The sequence below is a fragment of the Lactuca saligna genome, chromosome 4 (assembly GCF_052625555.1).
Source record: "Lactuca saligna cultivar CGN05327 chromosome 4, ASM5262555v1, whole genome shotgun sequence".
Lineage (NCBI taxonomy): Eukaryota > Viridiplantae > Streptophyta > Magnoliopsida > Asterales > Asteraceae > Lactuca > Lactuca saligna.
The window spans coordinates 21,479,795-21,506,582 of record NC_136420.1 but is presented as its reverse complement, the minus strand read 5'-3'; the positions used below and the strand labels follow the sequence as shown (position 1 = coordinate 21,506,582).

The 26,788-nt window shown below is 32.7% G+C and overlaps 1 pseudogene; it reads left to right on the top strand.

Moving 5' to 3' along the window:
• The first annotated feature begins 2,436 nt into the window (after positions 1-2,436).
• Positions 2,437-3,627, top strand: LOC145041380 (AP2/ERF and B3 domain-containing transcription factor RAV1 pseudogene; annotated as a pseudogene).
• The last annotated feature ends 23,161 nt before the right edge of the window (positions 3,628-26,788 follow it).

The following is a 26,788-nucleotide window of genomic DNA, read 5'->3' as shown; positions in this document are numbered from 1 at the left end:
AATCAAACATAATGTCATTAATCATATATTTCTAGGTTTTCTACCAGCAAGGATAACTTTCCTAGATTTATTCTATTAATTTGTATTATGAAAGACTAGATTGGTATGATCGATCTCATTGGCAGTGGTAACCTCTCAAATTGCCTAATTCAATACTACAAACATGACTATTAACTCAATATTTCTATGTCTAAGCTAGGAACATCTCCAATACGCCTCAATTGGTCAAGTTGTGATCACCTAATTATTAACGAACAAGTTACATAACCCAAACTCAATCATAAGATCATGCACTCAGTTAACTATACATAAAGTAACCAATATTAATACATATGGATCTATAATCAAACTTTCGTATTAAATTGAATAACTACTAATATTACTTTCAAACAAAACAACATGTCAGTTCATCGATATCTAAGTAAAAGTAATATGATTTAGGCCATAGTTAACACTAAAGATAAGAAAGCCTAAAATAATGCTAAACATAATGAAAACAAACCAAAACTAATATTCTAAGATCGATTACTTCGATGCTACTCTTCAGCTTCGATCTTCTAGACTTTAATCTGCTTGTTTTCTTCTATATATTTCAAACATATATGGTTTTGGACCATCAAGAGCTCTATTTATAGCATTGTAAAACCGATATAAATCACAGTGTGAAGTAGTAAAATTAATATATATCTACCAAATCATCAGAATACTTTTCATATTAATATTTCAACCCTCTTACTTAGGCTATGTTTGGCGTACTAACTGAAAAGCTAGCCGTTAGCTGAAAAGATAGTTGATAGCTAAAAATGTAGTTGTTAAATAAAAAGCTAGCTGATAACTGAATTGTTAACTGATAAAAAATGACATTTGGTATAACTAGCTGAAAAGCTAGCTGAAATATATAAAATTACAAAAAATGACATTTAAGAGTATTGTTTCTAAAATTAATTAAGTGGTATATTTGAATTTTTTTAAAAGCTTCTAAAAAGCTAGTCTAAATAGCTTTTAAAAAACGTAGCTTATAAGCTATTTTTTGGTTTGTCAAACATGACAACATAAAAAAGCTCGAAAAATAAGCTACTTTATCAACTAGCTGTGGTACACCAAACACAGCCTTAATCAATTAGTTAGGAAATTATATTCTATTTTTGCCATTTTCATTTTCTGTTTCATCAGTGGGTCATTTTCAACTGTAAAATATAAATATATAGCAAATTAGTAGTTTTTGTCGTATTTTAATAACAAAAATACTCATATAAATATATAAAATGTCCTTTAAAATATATATAATTTAAGGCATACCAGTAGGAACAAAAAAGATGTTTCTGTCTTTCCGAATCGATGATGATGATGATGATGATAATAATAATAATAATAATAATAATAATAATAATAGAGAGTGAAAATGTGTGGAGTGGTACCATATTTTTTTTTGTTTAATTATTTTATTTTCTAAGATGATGATAATAAAAGAACAACAAAGAGAAAAAGGGTAATGTTATTTTAGGTAAGGACTAACTAACCTCATAACAAAACCGAAACCAAGCTCACAAACAACTCAAACCATATGACTCATTAGTATAATTGACTATATAAATAATTGTATATAATACGGAAATATACGTCTTTCCTCATCTTATCTAGCTGATATATACCACTCCCATCAAAATCTTGAATATTATTTGTTGCTGCTTTCGATAAAGACCAAGGGATGTCCAGATATGCATCATGAGAGAGAGAGAGAGAGAGAGAGAGAGAGAGAGAGAGAGAGAGAGAGAGAGAGAGAGAGAGAGAGAGAGAGAGAGAGAGAGAGAGAGAGAGAGAGAGAGAGAGAGAGAGAGAGAGAGATCCACTTGGCCATGGACCATGTTCATAGACTTGGTCAGCCATCCATGAAGCATGGATTAAAGGGGATGCACCAAACACATCACTTGGTCCTCCTCTCTCACTCCCTCTAATGTATGCAATGCGTACATTCATGTTGCCCCATGATATTTATGTGTACATGTAGGTCATGCATATTTTTATATAGATTTGGAAGTAATTATTGTACCTCATAATTATAGGACCCTCTACATCAATTGGCATAGGCCGTACGTGTTTCTGCTATAGCTACGAATTAATACCACTCAGTGTCATCTTTATATGTACAAAATACAGGAAACACATGGATTACTTACTATATATGTTAGAATTGTTATTTTTAAGCCATACGAAATTAATTTAAAATATTTGTTCCCTCAAATAATATACGAACCTTCCTAGCAAGCTAACTAGTATTTCTTACCTACAGATTGTTTGGCCTGGTTTTCCATATCTACGTGTTATCATAGACACAAATATAGCAAGTAGGACTTATTATATGACAACATGCACTTAAATTAATATTATCAAACACCATATGAAGATTTGAAATATCCCTATATATACTCAAACCTTCTCTAATATACGATCATACCCATTTCATAACATTTTTATTTCTCTCTCAAGAAACATCATTTATTTCCCTAAAAATGGATACAAGTTGCACGGATGATCAAAGCACAACCACCGAAACCATCTCCACCGTTGCACCAACGGTTGTCACCCCACGGCAGCCGCCTGTGGAGACTAGCCTCTGCCGCGTCGGAAGCGGAGCTAGCGTGGTTCTTGACCCAGAAGGAGGGGTGGAAGCACAGTCGAGGAAGCTGCCGTCTTCAAGATTCAAAGGAGTCGTCCCACAGCCGAATGGTCGTTGGGGAGCTCAGATTTATGAGAAACACCAAAGGGTATGGCTTGGCACGTTTAACGAGGAAGATGAAGCTGCCATGGCGTATGACGTCGCCGTACAACGGTTTCGTGGCCGAGACGCCGTCACAAACCTCAAGCCACTTGAAGCCGACACAAAAGAAGCGAGCTTGGAAGCGAGTTTCTTGAGCCGTCATTCGAAAGCCGAGATCGTTGATATGCTGAGAAAACACACGTATAATGACGAACTGGAGCAAAGCAAAAGAAACTGCAGCATCCTTAAACCCATTTCGGGAGCCGGGTTAAGTAGTTCATCCGGGTCGGGTTCCGTCATACCTCGTGAACACCTCTTCCAAAAGACAGTCACCCCTAGCGATGTCGGCAAACTGAACCGACTCGTGATTCCCAAACAACACGCAGAAAAACATTTCCCAGTTCAGAGAGGAAGTACTTCAAAAGGAGTTCTTTTACATTTCGAAGATAATGATTCAAAAGTATGGAGATTTCGTTACTCTTACTGGAACAGCAGCCAGAGCTACGTTTTAACCAAAGGGTGGAGCCGGTTTGTCAAAGAGAAAAACTTAAACGCCGGTGATAGCGTCAGCTTTCAGAGATCAACAGGACCGGAAAAGCAGCTGTACATAGACTGGAAAGCAAAAACCGGGTTGGATAATACCAACACACAGCCTATCCAACCGGTTAAACTTGTCAAACCGGTTCAGATGTTAAGATTATTCGGAGTTAACATTCCGAATATCATAAATTGCAATGGCAAGAGAAGTCATGACACAGAAATGGATTTATTAGGGTTTGAGGATTGTAAGAAACAAAGACTTATCGATGCATTGTAACATTTTGCTATTCTTTAGGGTTATTTTAATTTAAAAAAAAATTATTGTGCAATTGTTTTGATCATGTGGGATGAAGCTGGAAAGAGGTGGGAATGGAATAGATGAGAGTGCAAATTGCAAAAGATTAAAGCTAAACATATTTATTTTAGAGGAGAAAAGGGTAGTGTAGACCTAACAAAAATGACAATGTGTATCTAGAAACTGTAGATATAAAAACATTATGGATATCATTCTACATGTTTGAATGTATCATGCTATCGTTTATTTACTATTTAGTTTTTTGTATAAAAATTTAAGAAGTAAATTAGTTTCATGTTATCTTATCTTTTATAAGGGAGAAAAGTTTCAAAGAATAAGCAAATATAATAAATCTGAAAACGTTTTCTAATTATCATATCTATAATTTTGCGAAAATTTTACAATGTTATTTATTAAAATAAAAAACTAACATGATAATGTGTTTAAATGTACAAATCCAACTATCACAGTCATATTAATCAGTAAAGATCGCTTAACATATCTGGCTCTAACATAATTCATTCTTAACTTTTTGTACTCTGTAAATAAAATAATTAGTTTGTATTGAAACCGATAACAGAATAATACCAAAGCGGATTTTTTTTTCCTTCCTATAAATACAACAAATTATATTGTCAAATTTGAAAAAATAGAAAATATCTTCTAGTACATGCCTATATTTAGTATATGATCTATATTTCCTTTTTTTGGCATAGGAATAGTAGTACAGCTGTGTTTTCGTGGTACAAGAGGGTACAATTACTCATTCTGTGGTGATCATTTAACAAACATAAAGCCCTTAAAAACATGAAATATTTTTTTAGAAGAAAAAATCGTACCCATTTTTTTTAATATTTGTCCTAATATGTAGGGTAAATTATACGAATAGTCCCTCTGGTTTGGATAATTTTCATTTTTTATCCCTAATTTATTTTTTTAATTTGAAACGTTATTTTATTTGCTTTTGTTGCGCGTTTAGATCCTGTCTTACTTAAAAAGATTATTATATCATTATTTATTTCTTTTTTTAATTAACTTTATTATTTATGTATTTATGATTAATCTAATACCCAATTTTCAATCGAGTTTCTGTTTGCCGAAGTCCTAATCCATTTATCGTTCATCCCTAATCTCATACCTCACTTATTGCTGCCCATCTGAGCCACCATGGGGTCACGTTCTTTGTCTTTGACATCCACGTTCTCCAGGAGCCTTCTCTGTCCCATACTGCTACCACCTCCTGTCAACCCTAACCATCTCTCTATATGAGTAAATTACGCGAATGGTCCTTGTCGTTTGGGGTAATCTGCACACTTGGTCTCTAATTTTTTTTTTTTTTTTAAATTGGACAATCCCTAAAATATAATTTTGTTACGTGTTTGGTTTCTGCTAGACCTAAAAAGATTGCATTGTCCTTTTTTAATTTTATGTAGTTAATTATTTATTTATCTTTTAAATTTTTAATTATTATTTATTTTAACAATAAAATAAATTAAACATAATATTGACAATATATCTTATCTCTCCATCTATCTTCTCTAAAACAAACATAGACGTGCCATCATCACTGTTCACCTCAGCAACCTCTATTGGTGCCTTTGTTCACCGTTGTAACGTCTGTAGATGCGGGCTAGTCAATTTAGAGATAATAGGGGTCGAAAACAAATTTCCAACAAAAGATTATGTAGAATAAATAATCTTAGCCAAGTTGTAGAATACGTCTCAAGAGTTCCGTACATATAAAGAACACCGAAATCCGAGTTATAACGAATAAGTTATGGTCCGTCGAAGTTTTACGGCAGAACCGGCACGACACCGGGAAACATAAATAGTGAATTTATGATGGAGGACTTTTTAGCCTTAGAAAATCTAAATAAAAGTTGTAGTATACATTAAACCGAGAACATACTAGAAAAGAACGCTCACATCTGGCTTCGTATGAGGAAGTTATGAATTTTCTAAGATTTGGCTTAGCAATGCACAGACCCGAAACTCGAATATTAGATCGAGGGGTTTTTGGCCAACGCGACCTAACTCAACGGTAAAAAGACAGACGAAAACAGATTCCATATGTAGAAGTTATGAATTTTACGCGGACATTTAACATTATAATCTCCTCGTACTGTTAAATTTAAGATCGATCAAGAATTAGCCGACGGAGTCAAAATGAAAGTTGTAGATCTTATTTTTACTTATGCGTGGATATAAAGGACCTCAAAAACGGAGCTCGTATGTGAAAGTTGCGGATTTTAGAAGTCGAAAGGTGTTGTGCGAAAATTGGTGACATGGTACAATCTTAGCCATTGCTTTCTCCCCAAGTCTTGCCACCATATGGTGACATGTGGCACCAAGTTCAGCCATATTTCACCCTATAAATAGAACCTCTCCCACTCTCATTTTCTTCACATATTCCCCATTCTTTCTTCTCTTTACTCACACTCTCTCTCTCTCTAGAACCTCTCTCATTTTCTTCACATAGGTAGACGTAATAGTTGCTGTGTGACCAAATAAAATAATTAGAGGCCTCGATATAGATGTTATTGATGATCCAGTCATCTAGCGGAGTATAGATGGCGACCACGGACTATTCTAGACAGTCCAGTGGAACGCTAGCAGGCTCGCAACCTGTAGGTGTTTATTTGAATTGTGTGCTCACCAGCAGTACTCCATCCCCTACATGGTTGCCTTATTTGACACGAATTGTTGAGGAACCCCAGAAGCATGTGATGTCACCCCGATGGAACTCCTTAGACGAGGTCCCTTGGGTTAGATGTTTTAGGGACGTAATGTGAGGATAACAAGAACGGGTAATCGAGTTTGTTTGGTTTGATAAAGTTAAACTTATTTATTATAGGTTGAAAACCCTATGTACTCGCCAAGTTTCCCAACCTGACCCACTCAGTTTATTTATATCACAGGTGTTGATATGAAGTCACGTTATACTGAGATTAAGGAGATATAAATCACTAGTGATAATGAATGTAAGTTCTGTTTATGCTTATGTTTCAGTATTGATGATGACATCCCAAATGTTGTAAAATGAATAAAAATATTTTTCTTCGAAAATGCTTTGATAACGTATTTATCATGTTTTACTGGGAACAAATTCCGCAACATTTTTATTAAAAGAGGTACTTTGATTTTTATAAAGCATAAACAAAATTTCTAGCCGTGAAAATGGGGATGTCAGAGTTGGTATCAGAGCATTAGTTTAAGCAAACTAGGAATATTGATTTATTTCTAGACTTAAACTTAGAATGCTAAGCAAGGATTGTGAGGAGTGTGTCTAATAAAATTTAGGTAAAGCACCTGAATAGACACAAGCACTAGCTAATTTAGGGAAAATGCCTAACATGCTTTTATGTGCTAAATGATTTATGATATGCATTGTATGATCGGATCTATGGTCTATTGCCGACCGGATCTAAAAACTTTATGTGTTCAGATTTCTAAACGTTTAATTACAGTATTAGAACTGGCATATAAATTTTTGGATAAATAGGGAGAATTACACGTCGATCGTAAATAAAATCTTTCATATCTTAATTCTCGTCATTGCACACCGAACGTCTGATTTGGTATATAGATTAAAATGGAAAGAACCCGTAGTGGAGCCGGGAATGCAAATGGGAATAGGAATCAACCACCAGTGGTTGAACAAATACCTATTGTAGCAGATGCTCCTGAGCCAATTACAATGTCCGGAGTACAAGCCATGATACGGGCTATGTTGGCTGAACAACGGGAAGAGATGAGGCAGATGTTGCATGAAAATAGGGACGAATCTACAATGCCAATTGAACAGCCCAAATTGAACGATGGGCAGTCCGAAGGAGGGAACTATAGTAGGACCGTTAGTCAAGCCAACCCACCAATAGTTCGACAAAACAACCAATATGACAGAGTCGAGAGGAATGGATGCAAGTACAAGGATTTTCTGACTTGCAAGCCATCGACTTTCACTAGAAAGGAAGATCCGATCGGAGTCATGGACTGGATCTCAGATATAGAGTTAGCTTTCATGACGTGTGGTTGCAGAGGCAAGTTACAGACCACCTTTGCAGTACGTCAATTCCGAGGAGGTGTTGTGTGCTAGTGGAATACCCTGGGGAAGACTCTAAGCCCCTGCAACTGACATGGGTAGACTTTTTGGTGCAGTTCAAACGTAAGTACTGCTAAGCCCAAAACCTGCTCGAGCTAGAGAACCAGTTCCTGACCATGAATAAAGGAAGCATATCAATTGATGAATACATTCTTATTAATTGTATAATAACAAAAGTATAAATGAATAATAAATATTTTCAAAAATCTAAAAAATAAAATGTGAGGCTAAAATAGTAATTTTATATATGTTAGGGCCTAACAACGTAACAAAACCAAAACAAAGGGACCATTCGAGTTGAAAAGAAAAGTTAGGGACCAACCATATAAATTACTGCAAACACATGGATCATTCAAATCTATTGTGCAGATGTGTAGGTAGTGTTATTCTGTGAAAATAATTAAGAAAATATATTGTTTGGTAATGTCAACACATTCAACCTCACAAAGCTATTATCATCACACATTTTAACTAATTCAATTGTCTATAGGGGTATTATAGACTTTTTTATTATCATTTTTATTCTGTCAGAATGTTTTCAAAATGTGTTATGGATAATAGTATTCTGTAAAACTGAAAATGATACATGAAAACAAAAATAAATAAGAATTACTGAGAGTGCATGATTTTGACGATAGTTGTATGAGGTAGAACTTATTCACATTACCAAATAACATATTCTTTTAGTTATTTTCATATAATAACATTGTCTATACATGTCCACACAATAGGTGTCATCTACATTTCAACCCAGCGCTATATATATATATATATATATATATATATATATATATATATATATATATATATATATATATATATATATATATATATAGACATAAAAAGGTATTATATTTTTTGAATTATGTACATTTCATCACTGAGTTTTTTTTGTTCATAGGATAATATATTTCTTACTTTGTACACTTTTAGCTCTTATACTTTTTTGTCGCAACATAAGTTCTTGTTCTTTTTCTACATATTCAATGTTTATGATTGGTTACTTCAGGTTTTGTTTAAGGCATTTTTACATGAGACAAATCATTAATGAGGTGTTCGGGAAAATTGGTACTTATAGCCATCGCGAAGTGGGTTGATTGGTTGTTTAGGTCTTGTGTTCTGAACGTCGTAACTTCTTTACACAATATTGGATTTTAACAATTTCTACATCCACACATTAGTATTTGAGTCTACTACAACTTTCTTTTAAATTAGTCCCGTTAAAAAATAATACATTTTTACTTACAATATTTATATTCAGACATTCTTTACTTACAATCTTTATATATGTGCATTCTTTATGAATGTATGTATGAACGTTTTTATAAGATCATAACTTGTAACATGCCGACTCCCAAGTATAATATTTATATATTTATTTATGAGTTAATTGAGCAACTCGACGAGTAGGTGACCCAACTCGTCGAGTAGAGTCGAATTGTCCACATGGGTTTTACAACCAACTCGGCAAGTCGGAGAGACCTACTCGGCGAGCTGGCGATGTGAGTGGAAACCCTAAATCTCCAGGGTTTGTGTCCTATTTAAAGGGCTTTAAGCCCTCATTTTTGCCTCCCTTATCATCCCACTACTCTATGGAGAACCCTAATGGAGTCCTAGCCTTGTGCGTGAAAAAGAAAAGTTAATCTTGTGATTTTAGTGCACTTTTGGAAGGAGAAGTAGAGAGCATCGAAGCTTGAATCAAGAGGAGGCTTTTGGATATAGTGATTCTTCAGGGATTTGCTTCAGTTGGAGGTAAAAAGATGCTAACTTGATCATTTCTTTGTGAGATCTTGGGTTAGGGAGTTTTTAGGGTTTTCTCCCATCTATTTTGGTGATATTGAGTCACTTGAGCATGTCTCAAGGTTGAAACATCAGATCTGGATTGTAGGTGGTCTGGTGAGTCCAAAGACCCAAACTTTATTGAGCTAGAGGCAAACTTTTGTGCATCTAACCCTTGTTGGAGTTTGTATTGGCATTATGAGCCTAATATGTTATGCATGAACGTAAAAGCTCACAGCTTTACGTGACATTCGAGCCTTGGGAGGCTAGATATGGAGCTTGGAGTTGTAGATCTGACTTACAACGTCTGAATGAGAACATAGACTGAATGGACTCGCCGAGTCAATGAGCTGACTCGACGAGTTGACTAGGGTTTTCCCCAATGACTCTAGACATGAGTAATACGGCGAGTTGATGAGACAACTCGACGAGTTAAGTAGGATCTTCGTGACATTTCTGAGGAAAATGAAGGGACTCGTCGAGTCACATAAATGCACTCGACGAGTCGGGTCAACATGGATCACGGGAAGGCACCGACTTAATTGTACACACGAGACCGAGTTATGAGGATCCTGGATTTTGTTATTATTATGGATATGTGTTGTGATAACTTGATATTTTTAGGAATTCTGTGATTATGTTAATGAGATTAATGTGATTTTAAATGAAAAAAAATTGTTTGAAAGTCTACGGTGTTACATAACTAAAAATATATAATTTTTTAACATGAGGAATCTAAAGGAAATTAGTAATAGAGTAAAATACTAATGAGTGGGTATAAATATCGTTAAAATCCGATATCATATGAACAAGTTACAATGTTCAGAACACAAGACCTAATCAAAACGACAAGACCTAAGCAACCAAACAGCCAAGGTCGCGGTGGCCATAAGCATCAACAAACCTGAACACCTCATTAATGATTGTCTCACATAGAATGCTTTGAGAAATAATTGAAAAACCGATTATAAATACTGAATGTGTATAATAACAACAAGGACTTATTTTGCAACAAAAAATATAAGGACAAAATGTGTAATAATTGGGAAATATATTACCCTATTAAGTCATTTTTCTTGACTTACCTGGAGTAGCCGATCATAAAGACTAAATGTGTAAAGGTTAAACAAGTTGTAGAGCTAATGTAAACAGAAAAAAAAAAAAAAAAAAAAAAAAAAAAAAAAAAAACTTTAGTGACCAAATGTGTACAAATAGAAAAGTATATATATATATATATATATATATATATATATATATATATATATATATATATATATATATATATATATATATATAAGCACGCCTCCCCCCCCCCCCCACACACACACAGATATATATATATATATATATATATATATATATATATATATATATATATATATATATATATATATATATATATATAAGCACGCCTCCCCCCCCCCCCCCCCCCCACACACACAGATATATATATATATATATATATATATATATATATATATATATATATATATATATATATATATATATAGTTTAATAATATCAAGTAAAGGGATATCTACCTATATCTTATGAAAGGTGTCCATAATTTCTCATGCTCTCATTCGTATTTCATGCTCTTTAGTCATGATGGAAATGGAGCAATTGTCTTGTACTCCTTCATAATCGGCTTCGTTGGCTTGGAGTCTCTTTTTGTTTCACCTCTTTAGTTTCTTTTTCAACAATAACCTCTTCCCCAGCCTCATCTTCAACCCTATTTTATTCTTTTTCTTTTTCTAGTTCTCTTTGTCCTTCATCATGTTACTATTAAACGATAAGTAAGAATACAAATGAACACAATAAGTTGTTCATGTTTGTTCAAGTTACAAGGATAAACAAAGAGATACATCTATGTAAACTGTAACATTCGAGATCATTGGTATGTTTCTTTGTAACCTTTAATGTAAAAATTTCTCTCATTTTAGTCCATATCTCAGTACGTGGGGCGTACTCTATGAGTACGTGGGGCGTACTTTATGAGTACACTTAGCGTACTGGCTCGAACTTGGATCACAGATGCACCCACATACGTTGGGCATACGTGGGAATAATTAGGGCATACGCACTGTAGGGGAAACCCTAATTGTTAGGGTTTATGTCCTATTTAAACACTTTAAGGCACCCTTGCACCTCCTAATGAACACCCTCCATCTCCCTATACCTTAAGATCAAAACCCTAATTGTCATTTGTGAGATTTAAGGTTGCAAGTGAGTTTTGGTAGTGTTTTCTGTGAAGTAAAAGAAGAACACTTGGAGGTTGCGTAGGAGTGGCTTGAGCTTGTAGATCTAGAGTCATCTTCATCTTAGTAAGCCATTTGAGGTAAAAAAAATCTCTCATCTTCATGGTTCCTTAAGCTAGAACCAATTTAGGATGTTATTCGTGCATTTTTTGGTCCTTTAAGCCATATTTGAGATTATGGTCTACTCCATAAGCCATGAATGTTAGATCTTAGCACCTTTGGGACCCTTTGTCCATAAAAATGCAACATCTATGACTTATATTGGTCTATGCATGTGTTAGGATCCTTAATATGGTTCTTTTTGAGTTTTAGGTCCTATTAAATCATGCATGGGAATAAAGTTTCCAACTTTACATGTTAAGTCACCATTTATGATTAGATCTGAGAGTTTGTCTTGATGGATTAACCGATTAAGTGCTTAATGGGTTGGGTTGGTTGTCTACAAAGTACGTTAGGCGTACCTAACTTGTACGTTGCACGTACTAGCCCTGGAAGGAGTAAGTTGAGCGTAAGTTTGAGTACGCCTAGCATATTCAACAGTTTTACCATCAGTTGACTTTCATGTCTTTGTGCCATATTTTGGACTTTTAGGGTTTGAGCCTTGTTAGACCATTGCACTTCTGATTTTGGGTCAGTGCTAAGCTATTTACTTTCGTGGAATTAGGCCCAAGATGGATTTTAGGCCCAATTAGGAAGTTAGGGCATATTGGCTTTGGGATGCCATTTAGGAATTTGGACTTTTAGAGCAAATGGGTTGGGCCTTGGTTTTGGGCCAAGTAAGAAAAGGGTAAAATGGTCTTTTACCCAGAATGTTGGACAAGTAATTTAGATTCTTGAATATGGGTCGAGATCCAATTATTAATTGGATATTATTTGATAGTGTTAGCGTGGGGATTTTTCTAGATCAGCAGACCGAGATCTTATCGGAGAGAATCAGCAGCTTGAGGTGAGTTTCCTCACTATGTTTGGCGGGTCGAAGGCAACAATGCCAGCCTATGGTTTATTATGATTAGGATGCTAGTTGTTTGCGTGAGTATGTATGTATGTTTTTCTGATATGTTTACCAAGTGGGCTTGATGTTATACTGTATGTTATTATCTTTGTGATTCTTGCATTTTTTTTATGTTTTTGCATGTATACCAAATGGGGCCAGATGCCAGGATGGGCCTGATGATTAATTGATCTGTTCCGAGCGGGGCTCGATGTCAATTAGGGGCCGATGCTGGGAGGGGCATGATGACGGGCGAGGCCCATTATATTTTTGATATTTATTGTATGTGGTATTTTGGGGAACTCACTAAGCTTTGTGCTTACGGTTTTCAATTTATGTTTGAGGTACTTCTGGTTCGAAGGGGAAGAACTCGGGATAACTGCATTGCAAACACCATATTGTTCCGCATTTTATATGACTCTGATGTACTTAGATGTTTATTGATACACTCTGATTTGACTATGGTTTTATGATATTGCTTTGGATAATGGTTGTATTAATATAAAAATTGAAATGTTTAGTCTTAATTCTTGGGACGTTACAAGTTGGTATAAGAGCCTTAATTTGAAGGATTCAGGCATACTCTCGGGTGTGTCTGAACTCAAACTGATCGTTTGGTATATTTTTCAAAGAAGAAATGTTTTATAAAAGGGTTTTCTAATAAAACAAAAGGGGTGTGGTGCATGCAATCGACCAAGCTCTAGTAATTTTTCCTAAAATACCCATACATGTTTTATGATATGCTTCGATTTGTGAATCTGTGAATCGCATGCTAGTTAGGGCTAAGGGCATGCCCAAGATTTACATGATATAATGCTAGGAGATATGCCTTTATATGACTATTGTATGAGCTTGTATACTTGCATGCTTGTACTGATAAGTCAGTGATAGGATGACCTTTTTAGGTTATACTTGTTCCGATTACTTGATGCTCGAAAGCTACTTTCTTTGTGCTTTTAGGAATTTCCATTAACCTTAGCTAACTAGTAAGTGAGTATGCTAAGTTACATATTGTTGAGACTAAATAGTTTTAGAGGCTTAGTTTTTAACTCTATTGTGAAGCTCTTGTTTGAGTCCAACCCTTGTAATGTGAGACCTTTCATTTGTAGAATTATCTGGTGTCGGCAATATGTAATTGTATTCATGAGCTAGTTAGAGGATGTTAGGGGGAGTACCTTCTACAGCTGACAGCGAGGAGTAGTGTGGCGGTTGCCCTAGGAAAATCTAGGAAGCAATTTAGTGTTGAGAGCCTTGTCTTTTTGAGGATTTTATGTATGGATATGGAGTGACTTGGAAGCCGAGGATACCAGGAAGCTTGTGGAGTACGAGACTCCTTGATTTATATATTTATGCGAGTTCTGATTGTTTAAATGGTCTATTTTAGTATGGTGACCCTACGAGGAAGATTGTGTAGTGTTACTGGCATTGGTGAGGGTTTAGGAGCCAGAAAGTTAGATGATCAGATGCGAGATTTTATTTCATCTGAGATTACCCGCAGCATACTCGAGCAGACTCTTGTGATCTTTGGTATGATCTAGTAGGGTATCATGGAGGTTTTAGAATGTGTTTGGGCTCATTCCATTATGAGATGGTAGCAATGATGGGAGCTCGCACTTTGACTTTCCATGAGTTCTGGGCATGTGGAGCCCCAGAGTTCTTTGGGAAGAATGACTCGATCGCGAGTAGATGTTGGTTAGTGAATGTTGCTAATTGCTTCCGCACTAGTATTTGTCCCAATGGGTCAAAGTTTAGACTTGTTTCCTGTCTTCTGAAAGACAGAGACCGATATTGGTGGGAGGAGATAGGACATGCCTTAGGAGGCTAGGAGATTGATTCCATGACTTGGGAGGATTTTGTGATGAGATTTCTGATGGGTTTTTGTATATTGCAACATCCTATGGTGCACATACAACCCTAGAAGCTTTGGATCTATGTTTTCACTAATTATACATGCAAATGGTTTCCAAAGCTTTGAGCTTATAACTAGCATGTAATTAGCATAAACAATATATAATACTAGTTGGGGTGATATACCTTTTATGTAGCTCAAAACCTTGATGTATTTGATGTTGTTGGAAATACTTTGGCTTTTAAGAACTTAGTGCCCCAAGTGTTGCACCTTAATTGGAATTACAACTCACCTAGGACAAAGGTGACTCTTGAGAGAGTATTCCATGCACCAAAACACCTCCATATTTCTCTAAGAAAAAGAGCACATGTTTTTGGTCATGAACTAACATAGTTATATAATGGATTCCAAGGGTCATGGTTATAACCCAAATCCATATCCATGGGTTTTATGATTCATGGTTCATGTGGCCCAACTCTACATGTGTCCATACATAAACTTGGTACAAAATGGATCATAAGTGCAATACATATAAATATAACTAATTATCATAATTAGTCCCTATAGATTTAATTAGTCTCTTTTGATCAAGAATTAATTCCAAATTAAATTTTGATCAATACTAATTAAAACATATGATTTCATATTAATATATTAGAACTTATAATATATTAATAAATCATATATAACCTTATCTCAAGAGTCCATCCTAACAAATTGTCTTGGTGTTATGCAACCCAAATGGACCATGCTACTCTCGGGTCGAGTACATACCAATAATAGTTATGAGCTTAGACATCTAATCCAACAATTTCAGGTTGAGTTCACACCTATGATTGAGGTACAACAGTTGGCGTGAGAGTTTTAGGATCTCCACCAAACTACTGAGATAGTGGCTGAGATCACCGTTATGTTTCGCAAGAGGGCGTTGTTGGTTTTGCAATATGTGGAAAATGAGGAGATGAAGAAAGTGAGATACCATTAAATGTTGAGGAGTGATATTTGGTAGTTTGTGAGCCGATCCAGTTGCATGACACTGGATGATGTGATAGTGAGGGCCATAAAGAGAGAGAGAGAGAGAGAGAGAGAGAGAGAGAGAGATTGATTTGTAGATGTCCTTAGAAGATCAATTGTGATATGGTTTTATAATCAACAAGACAATCATAAAATATGATACTAAACTACTCTCCCATCTTTTCAGATTGGTGAAACTTTTATCTTTCTGCCTATTTGATTCTTCTTATTTCTTCTGCCATTCATTGAAACTTTTCAATGATTCATAATTATACTTAATCTTATAAGTATAACCATATTTACTAGACATTTAGTAAATCATGATGAATAATCTTATTGTTCTTTGTGGTGGACTTGACCAGTGCAAAACATTGTGTACCAGTTCTCCTAATCCTTTACCTGACTCGTTGTCAAGGAATAAATCTTAATTTTCCAAATATGAAGGTTCTCATTCATCGTACAATACAAGTTCTATGATTCCAAGTTTCTATCCAACTGAAACTCAAGCGACAAGAATCTTTCCTTATTTGGTAAATTCTCGACATTACCAAAAATAACATAACTAAGAATCACATCCATTTCAACATTTCTAAAAATAGAAATACACAAACATCGATTTTCATACATGCCATTGCAAGGAAATATATAAATAAGACAAAAACCAAAAATTTAGTTTAATTATAAAAGGTGAAAAAAGACCTGTCCTTACAATGCAATTCAATTAAAAACTATGCTATTACATATTCCTAAGCAATCTATCATAACTCTCTAAGTAGAAGCTTAAAAATCCGATCATTGAACCATGCGATTGAAATCCATTTCTTCGCAATCAGACTCAACACGCTTCTTCCTTTAAGCTTCTTTCTATTCATCTATCCTACAAAACATCAAAATGCAATCTTATTACATCATGTATCAAGAATCTACGAATAGGAATTTAATAGAGTTAGATAGTGGATTTTACCTGAAGTAGAGTCACACATCTTGACCGTCTTATCTCTTAGATCTCTCAGGTAGTCAGGGCAGCTTCGTAACCAATGCTCCCTCTTTTGGCAGTAGAAACATATGGATTCTTCTAGAATAGTATACAGGACTATCTCAGACTCAACCTTTCTCTTGCGTAGAGAAAACTTTTATGGATTTCCAATGTTGCCATTTCCCATATAAGGTTGGGATATTGATTTACCAGTCAAATTTGCTCAACCAGTGTGCCAAATCATTTCTAATTCAGCAGCAATAAGCAAATAAGTCAAATCAATGAGGGTCGCGTCGTGTTCCATCATATAATACCCTATAACGAACTTACCATATGATTTGGGAAGTGAGTGAAGAACCAAATCAACACCCAACTTCTCTGAGACATCGACACCAACATTCCGAATCTATCAATATGCAACTTCATATCTAAGACACGAGTGCATACTGACTTTCCATCTTCGTGTCTTTTTGCCAATAGGGCTTGAGTGACCTTGAAATTTTCAAGTCTTCGAACACATGGGTCAAGGAGAATTGTTGGAGGAGGTGGAGGAATTGAAGAATGGTTTCCATTTACACAATCCAATCGTGAAACATCATCTTCAAGTGGAAAAAATTTTCCATCGAATTTAGGAAGATAATAGTTGATTGACTTTGACATCTACAAAATGGGAGAAAATTCAAGTTAGTTGATAGAGTCCTTAATAAAACACCCAAATAAGATATTAAGGATAGGACCCAACACAATATTCTACAATCTGGAAGAGGGATGCCGTAATCCAAACTGCAGAACATTTGAAGGTAGGTAAATGTCGATTTACCAATTTCCACCATGAAAAATGAAAATGAAGTTTAAGTTTTAAATGAATTGAAACTCCTAGATCTTTTGAGATTCATTGAAAATTTCAATTGCATGTTTAAATCTTGATTGTGCCCTTCATTTGTGACTGGGATGTCGAGGATCACAAACAAGGTGTGGATAACTATGTAAATTAGCTTGGTACTCTCGAAGATGCATATCACCTAATCAATGTGTCGGTTAACCACACACACTCCGTTGATCTATGATAATCTACGAGCTACCCATTGTCGTCCTTCATTGGTTCCGTATTAATGTGCCGATTAACCATACACACTCCACTAATGATAATAAAGATGCAATGTGTAATTTCCTAGATTAACATCAGCTCCACATTTCTCCTAAAGTAACTAAGATTTGGGAATTTATAAAAGTGTTTAGTCACTTCATATTTCATTATACTTATAATGGAAGGTTGTGTCCTATCCTACCCGTTCAGCTAACGACCCTCCACTAGTCAAGAGTGCGGTGGATAAGAGTGGATACCCATTTAATTGCCATTTTATAGGTAATTTCCTTAAACACCCTTAATGATCAACTTTGTGAATGAGGCATACTAACGGTAAGACTGACTCTTTACTCATACATATATAATATTAGACTTTTAATTTTATATAGTATAATGATGTATTTTACACTTTTTAAAATACTAGGTGGTCTAATTTAATAAATTATACTTTTAATTTAATTAAATATAACCATATCATAATGGATTTATTAACTCTCTTTTAATTATACACTTAATTAATTTAATAAAACCATAAGGGTGTAATTTTAACTTTTCAAAATACTAGGGTCTTAGAATTTAATATTTCAATATTAATACTTTTTAATTTAAATTTTAAATTTCAAAACTTGAGGACAAAATTTGAAACCTTTCAAAATATTAGGGTTTAACTATTTAAATTTCAAAAATAAAACTTTTTAAGTTCAAATTTAAACTATAAAACCAAAGGGTGTAAATTGAAACTTTTCAAACATACTTGGTTAAAATTTTGACAAATAAAAATCCTATATTATCCATATTTAACCAAATCCATCAATTTTGATGAAGATAACTATTCCAAACTTAAAAAATCAATTTTAGGCAATAAAAACAAGTTTTTGGCAATTATCCTCAACAAAATCTGGCAGAAAAATCAAAAATCCCGGCACCAGAGCCCTGGACTCGTCGAGTCCACAATGGAACTCATCGAGTAGGACCTACTCGTCGAGTATTTCATGGACTCAGCGCGTCTGCCAGTCAGAAATCCAAAAAATCGATTTTCAAGCAAACAATGAACAATTAAGCATCAAATACATCAAACAAACAACCTAGGCTCTGATACCAATGTTGGGTTTTGAGCAAAACATCAATCATATGGTGTATATGTAAACCCTAAAGCTTTGGATCTAGTTTTTCTAATGAACATGCAATAATCATCCAAAGTTCATAAACCTTAGATCTAGCATACAATAATTGAATTAACATATGAATTAGGGTTTAGATCTTACCTTGATTGTTATGTAGCAATAACAATCTCAATTCTTCTTGATCTTGACTCTTGAAAGCTTAGTGCCTCAAATGTTTCACCTTTAATGGAATCACAAACACCATGAGCAACAAGATGAACAAAGAGAAATATGAGAAGGCACAAAAACGTCCAAGAACCCTTAGGGATCACTTCACTACATTTTTTGGGCCTTAGGGGTTTCTTATATAGTTAGGCTATTAGGGTTATCAAACAAGGAAACCTAAATTTGACTGCTTAAGCTCTAAGCAGCCCATAAACCCCCTCCTTAGAAGCCTTGGATGAATTCTTATGGTTTTCCCCATAGATTTCGTGCACTCCAACTTCTCTGGAGTCCATCAGCTCATTTATGCAACTATCTTATAATTACAATATTAGTCCCCTATATTTAATTAATCTCTTTTAGTCACAAAACTAAATATGAATTAATTCTTGACTACTATTAATTAAACAGTATGATTTCTCCTTTAATGTATTATTCTTATAATATATTAATAAATCATAATTAATCCTCTTTTTTCTTAATTCATCCTATCAGTTACTATGGTGAAGGCAACCTAAAAGGATCATGCTCATAATCGGGTCAAGTACATACCAAAATAGTTATGAGCTTAGACACCTGATCCAACACATATATTATAAAAACATAACATAACACATGATATATAAACTAGCATACATCGGGGATACCTTGGCATCAGACCTAGGCCCGAAACACATAGCACATAACATTCATGAATAAAAAAGACATCAAGCATACATAACTACTTCTCGGGACTACCCCCACATCAGACTGTAGTCCGGAACACATACTTTACATCAGGCTAGCCTCGACATCAGACCTAAGTCTGACACATGCTAACATACATAAACAGGCTACATTGGTGCCTTGACCCGTTCCTACTGAAGGAAGACTCACCTCTCAAAGTTGATGCTGATCTCGTGCGTGAGGAATCTCCGTTGGCTGATCCCATGACTCCCCGGCTAACTCTATATAATAATACTTAGTTAGAAAACTGAAAATCCATCTAAGGGTAAAATAGCCATTTTACCCCTAGTCCAAGTCAATGCTCTGGTCAAAGTCAACCTTTTGGGTTGACCAACTCGCCGAGTTCTATAACTCAAAAATCCTAGAATCGCAACTCAAATCGTTGAGTCATTCCCCCGACTCGTCAAGTCCTATCGAGCTGCTTAGTCGTGACTTGGCGAATCAACTCGTTGAGTCTCTCTATAGACTCGTCGAGTTCTACTATAAACTAAAATCAGGACAATACAACTCGACCCGTCGAGTTCCTTTATGGACTCAACGAGTCCCTCTGTCTGGTTGGCCATCTTAATAGATTAAGCCCCTTCTTCTAGATCCAAGGTCCTTAGTTCGTTTGCTCACTGGAATGGCCTTTCTAAGGTTAAAGTTTCCAAATTTACCCGTTCATAACTCTTCTTAAAGGGTTTAGACAAAATCCTAATCCTTTAGGACATATATCTTGTCCAAAAGCCTTAGAATCACAAATCCATACATGCAAACCTAGATCTTGGGCCTAGCTATCAGATAACCACGAAAAGTCTCAAGCTTGCTTCCATGCATGGCCTTTTTGAGCTCAAAAGGCCATAAATACGTCTTTAGCACTTGTATGGGGGCTCTAAGGGCATAAAGTTTGCAACTTTACGTCCTCACAGCCTCTTAAGGCACTAGATTTGGAAGAGCAACTCTTAGGTCGATCCTTACCCACAAGTTAGCAAATCTTGGACTAAAAACCCACAAAAGAGATCATAAGTAGATCTAAGAAGAGAATGATCAAGTTTGAGGCTTTATTACCAGAAAGTGCAGCTAAAGGGATGAAAAATTCTAGATCTACTATCTTTCTCTTGAGTCCCCTAACTTCTTCTTCTTCCACAAGCTTCAAAAGGCACAAATAACACTCAAAAGTGGCCCACACACTCAAAAAGCACTCTAGGGTTTCGTAGCTGAGGGTTTGGGACAAGGAAGCTACAAATGAGGCTAAGGGGTAGGGATGAAGGTGCTTAAATAGGGTGCAAAACCCCAAAATTAGGGTTTCATCCAGACTGAGTTACTCGCCGAGTCAAGGACTTAACTCGTCGAGTAGATAACTTAAACCTCACACATAGTCTGCCTTCTACTCGTTGAGTTAGGGCTACAAACTCGTCGAGTCCTTCTCTCAAAATAAATAAATAATTAAATTAAATATTTACCAGGGAACCGGGCGTTACAAAACATGTATTGAAAACTAAATTATAAACAGTGATGATTTGTGGAATGGTTTTAAAATTTTAATTTTTTTTTTGAATTTTATAGATGTTACAATAATAATAATAATAATAATAATATGATTATATATATATATATATATATATATATATATATATATATATATATATATTGTTAAAAGAAAAAGAAACAAGAAACAAGAAAGAAAGTGTAATTTGGTCATTTTATATGGATCAAGTACCTGCTGTGTAGTTTTTACAAACCACATTGTAGTTTTTACAAACCACATTGATATAACCCATCAAAATTTAAACCTAAGAACCAAAACTAAGAATTCGATCAGACCATAGGGATCATTTCTATAATTCTCTCTCTCTCTCTCTCTCTCTATATATATATATATATATATATATATATATATATATATATATATATATATATATATATATATATATATATATATATATATATATATATATATATATATATGAAGTATGAACAAGTAGCACAAAATTAATGTTGTGGAACCGTGATTTCTGATCATAAAGGAACCTTCATGTATATATATGAAGTATGAACAAGTAGCACAAAATTAATGTTGTGGAACCATGATTTCTGATCATAAAGGAACCTTCATGTCCCCAGTGGCTTGCATGTTAAGATATTTTTTTTAATATACGGATCGTATATTGTTTTCAATAAACCCGTTTTATTATTGGATTTAATGCCTATAAGTCATTTTAAATTCCCAAGTAGTTTTGAGATAAACTAATTCTTCTCTAGAAGGAATTACCTTTTATTGAGTTTTCGAATCTCTTGCCTTGCAATGCTATGGATAATTAGTGCTGTTTTGTTGTTTCCGTACTCATGTTATTTTATTCTATTGTATTTTTGTTATGTTTTTGTAGGTTTCGGATGCTTTTAGATGTTTGTGCTTTTTGTTCGTTGTTGGTTTCGTTAACTGTAACAAATATAAGTATTCCATATGATTATTTCTTGACAAACTGGTGATGTTGGGTACTTTTTGCATAAAAAAATAAATAAATGGTAGGTCTAATAACTCAATTTGATACTAAAAAATAAAGATTGTATTTTTGTAATTAAGGTGAAACTGATATTTCAAACATATGGGAATCTAATGATGATGCGATTTATAATACATACATGGAATTTGATGCTCATGATTCATGAGCATGACACATTCATGCACTGATGATGATGGCCATACAAAGGGACGTGGAAAAAACATATAGAATCTTTTGAGCAGTTGTACTGTACATCTCTTCGTTGCAGTATAGTTGGCTTTTATATATATATATATATATATATATATATATATATATATATATATATATATATATATATATATATATATATATATATACCATCTATATTTTTTGAAACCGTGAGATGCATTTTTTTATTTTTATTTATTTATTTATTTATTTTTATATTTTTTTTAGTTAATTCATGTTCCGAAAATAATATTTAAAAAAAGAATTTTTTGATTTTTCCATTTATTTTGCATTTTAAAATTATTTTTAGAATATGTACAGTGTAATATTCTATTTAGAATATTTCACGTATTTTTCAAAAAAAATAGATTTTTTTTTTTTTATTTTTTTATTTTTTTTAGTTAATTCAAGTTCCGAAAATAATATTTAAAAAAATAATTTTTAGATTTTTCTATTTATTTTGCATTTTAAAATTATTTTTTTGAATATGTCAGTGTAATATTCTATTTAGAATATTTCACGTATTTTTCAAAAAAAAAACGGAATTTTTTCTATTTTTTTTTATTTTATTTTTATATATTTTTATATTTTTTTTAGTTAATTCAAGTTCCGAAAATAATATTTAAAAAAAGAATTTTTGGATTTTTCCATTTATTTTGCATTTTAAAATTATTTTTAGATTTGGTCTTACGGTCTCACAAAATTAGAATGATCTCAAATGAACCTGAACCTCTATATATATATATATATATATATATATATATATATATATATATATATATATATATTCTTTTATTGTTTTTTGTTTGAAGATTATGTTTACGATATCTCTCATTAATGAGACAAGTTACCCACAAATTTAAATTGTTTTTATTAGTTGACTTACTAAAGTCTCCTATGATAATAATATCTTCCAAATCTTGAATTAGTCTTTCAATGCAATGTAGTACAAGTATTTTTGCACAAGTACAAGCAACGATGCACTAGCCTATTTGTTCAAGTTGTTAACCACGTGGTCAAGATCTCTACCCATCGCTAATATTTTGTCATATGTATATTTTAGAGACTAATTAGATAGATTAATGTTATTTTAAAAGACCAAGTATTTTAAAAAGTTATTTTGATCTCTTATAGCTTATTTTTTGGTAATGGTTTACATAGACGAATATTATTCTATTTTTAAATTTTTATATTTTCGTTGTCTCAAACAAAACTTTGAAACTTTAATTCTCACAGGGACATCTATTCGGCAACTTTTAATATTACTTAGCCAAAGATCTTTTGATTATTTCTTGTATATTAAAAAAAAAAATCATTTAAGATACTGCTCTAATCATATAAAACCTGACTTTGAATCATAATTAACCAGCTATTTAGTTGATTTGGTTATTTTATGCGTGGAAGTTTTGGACCTTGAAATTTCTTTATTAAATAATGTACAACTTTAGGCCCTATCGTTTGGGTCAAAATTAAGATGTTATTAGGTAATATAAAACTATAAAATTCAATCTAGAATCATTATGATCTTGAATTAGTGAATATTATGTGTCCAATATCCAAAAGAATATAATAATAATATAAGTTATGTTATGACAAATGATTTTATAAGAATAACTCCTCAAAACATCTAAATTATTTCATCTAATATCAATATTGGATTGTCAGTAGTAAAGGTTTGACTTATTCACTAATTTAATATTGCATTATATATATATATATATATATATATATATATATATATATATATATATATATATATATATATATATATATATATATATATATATATAACAATGAAATCAAAGAAGTAATTTTTTCTTTTTTTAACTTTTAGAGTTTATTTTTTATATAAAAAAACCCTAAAAATACATAAATTCCTATATATATTATATATATATATATATATATATATATATATATATATATATATATATATATATATATATATATTTTATCATTTTCCACTGATATCAAATTTAGTAAAAAAATTTATTTTTTTCATCAAATTCACTCTGTCCAGATTCTTAATGTGAATATAAATTGACATGGTGAGTCCAAAAAATATATAATTTATCTATTAGTATTTACAATATGAAGTTATGAATTTAAACATTTTTAGTGTTTTTTCAATAAAGAGTTATTTCTAAAACTTGAAAAAATATTTGAATCATCGGATAACCATTTAGATTGATACTCTATTGAATATATATATATATATATATATATATATATATATATATATATATATATATATATATATATATATATATATATTCCACAGTAAGTCAAACCTTTACTACTACAATTCAATATTGATATTAGATGAAATATTTTAGATGTTTTGTTGAGTTATTCTTATAAAACCATATGTCATAACCTTACATTAATTACTATATTCCTTTGAACAATGGACACATAATATTCACTAATTCATGGATACAGAATGATAAATAATATTAAATCTTCCATATATGGAAAGGTCGAAATAAGAGTAAAGAGTTATGGGCCATGACCTGTTGCCATTTCTATATTAATTTTTTTGATAATAACCTTTGTTTATTACTATATTACTATAGTGTTTTGAATAATGGGCACATAATACTCACTAATTCAAGGATACATGCATAATGATAAATAATATTAAATTAATCTCCCATATATGAAAAGGTCGAACCTAAGAGGAAAGAGGTATAGGTAATTACCTGTTACTACTATTTAAACCCGGACTTTTCCTCTATATTAATTTTTTTGATAATAAGCTATGTGTATTTATTAGTTTATTATGATTGTTACATAGTACATCGGGTTTAATCGTACGCTATATGAGTATGGAGTATTGTTTTCATATATAGCAAAGAGTGTTTTATGGTGTATTGTTTTCATTTATAGCAAAGAGTGTTTTAATAGAATGAAGTCAAAAGTTGCAGTTTCTATTAGATGTGATTATTGATAATAATTTGTCTCAAAAACCCTAAATTGTTTATTTTGGTTTGTTGTCATCCATAATATGAAATAACATATATATCCTTTGAACACAACGTACCTCGAAGTCAATAATTGATTGGAGCCAGTGTCTACTAAACGTGCCAAGACCAAAGCTTATGTAAGGTTGTTAGGTATATTCACTTTACCTATATATATATATATATATATATATATATATATATATATATATATATATATATATATATATATATATATATATATATATATATATATATATATATATATATATATATATATATATATATTGCAAACACTATTTATAATCAACATAAAAGTAAATGCGGTTATCTGATTGTTTTTTTTTTAACGACAAATCTTACTTACTCTTAAATCCACCTATATCGTATATGATACTTAAACCCTCGATTTTAAGGAGAAAATACAATATCTGATGTCACTGAGTTAGGAGCTCTTTTGTTGAATTTTTATTCGATAAAAATAATAATTTAATATATAAATATAATAACATTTTATATAGATCATAGTTTTTTTAATAATTTAATATATAAGAATAATGTTTTACTTAAATCATATTGTTTAAAAAAGTGTTTGATTTAGAAAGTGTTCAAAATGTATTTCAACAATCTAAACTAAAATTGGTAAGTATAATGGTATTATCGTCTATAATATATGTTAAAGGAGTTTTATATAATTTACATATTAGTTTGTTGCAATTCATTTTGGTACTTGAGTAATATATAGATATAATAGATTATGTATTTCCATTAATCAATTCAATCAATTTCATTTTCAATTTCGTTCTTTCTCACGTAATATGGTATCAAAGTGAATGGAGCGAATGATTTGCTTCCGCTCTTGATTTTTCTTTTCATTTGTTCATATTGTTGAATTAGCTATTTGTTTCATTCACAACTCATTTCTGCGAATCCGCATTCGTTAATTTCATCATCATGTCTACTAGTGGTAATTTTGGTACTATAATTTCTCCAATCGATGATCGGATACATCCATATCATCTACACTACTCAGAGAGTCTTGACTTTGTACTGGTTTCTCAAATTTTGATTGGAGATAATTACAATCCATGGATTCAAGCAATGAATATAGCTCAATTTGTGAAGAACAATATTGGATTCATCGATGGTACTCTTCCCAAACCTACTATTTATGATCCTAATTACAACGTCTGGATGCACAACAATAAACTTGCCGTTTCTTGGATACTAAATTTTGTATCCATAGAAATATGTACATGTATCTTTTTTTACTGGAAGTGCATCAGAAATTCAAGAATATCTAAAGGATCATTTGCAACGGAGTAATGGTCCAAGAATTTATCAAATTAATAAAGAACTTGTTAATCTCAATCAAAATCAAGACTCAACTAAAGTTTATTTTACCAAATTGAAGTCTCCCACTAAAGAATTC